Here is a 796-nt window from a genome sequence, read left to right as displayed (position 1 = left end):
TTTTAGAACCAGCAGTAATGATTATAAAGACGTTACATAAAAAACATAGCACGAAAGAACTAAGACCCAAACACATAGGATGATGGCTAAACCATAATAATGGTTGAGCAAGGACTGGTCCACTAGTATTTGGTTCCGCACTTGTGGACTATAGAGTGGTTGAGGAATAATTGAGATGACCCGGGTGTTCCCATTAACACTTTCATTTGAACGACATTCCCCAGTGTCTGTAGTATTTGAGTAATTCCCTGATGTTGGATCCAACCAAATTAAAAAGTCAAGATGTTTTTCACCTAATAGACATCTGTAAATCGTCGCCCAAGATTCTTGGCCGTACTAGAAGTCCGGATGACCATCATCCCTTCACCATAGCTACACATCCGTGATTGTGCATCCATGTCTGTTTCAAACCCTAAACCCCTCAATCACAATCGTTGACAATACATAAAATTTTACGATATATATATATATATATATATATATATTTGCAAACCACTAGTCGATTTCAGAAATAGAAAGTTCTATAGAACAATCAGTATTGACAAGTGATCAAAAAATTGAAAGGACAACATTGAAATAATAAGCAACTAAGCAGCATCTACTTATTACATAATTATTACAATCTGAGCAGCATGTATTTAGATGCAACAACATCTCAGCAACATCTACTAATTTCTAGGGTTATGAAATGCAAGAAAACTTAACAGAGGTTATGCATATATAGATGGAGCATTTACCATATATGACAAATGGTAGTAAAGAATTCTGCAATACATACAACAAACACAATTCAATA

General features: G+C 34.8%; 1 long non-coding RNA gene across 1 annotated transcript in view; it reads right to left on the bottom strand.

Annotated features, from left to right (window-relative positions):
• The window catches only part of LOC122063781, a 1,620-nt gene continuing 824 nt past the window's right edge, over positions 1-796 (bottom strand). Inside the window, exon 2 of the long non-coding RNA XR_006135465.1 lies at positions 1-400. This is a non-coding gene — a long non-coding RNA (uncharacterized LOC122063781). The remainder of the gene's footprint in view (positions 401-796) is intronic.

This window comes from Macadamia integrifolia, unplaced genomic scaffold (assembly GCF_013358625.1).
Source record: "Macadamia integrifolia cultivar HAES 741 unplaced genomic scaffold, SCU_Mint_v3 scaffold1453, whole genome shotgun sequence".
Classification (NCBI taxonomy): Eukaryota; Viridiplantae; Streptophyta; class Magnoliopsida; order Proteales; family Proteaceae; genus Macadamia; species Macadamia integrifolia.
Note: the sequence above shows the minus strand (reverse complement) of the source record. Positions and strands in the feature narration are given on the sequence as shown.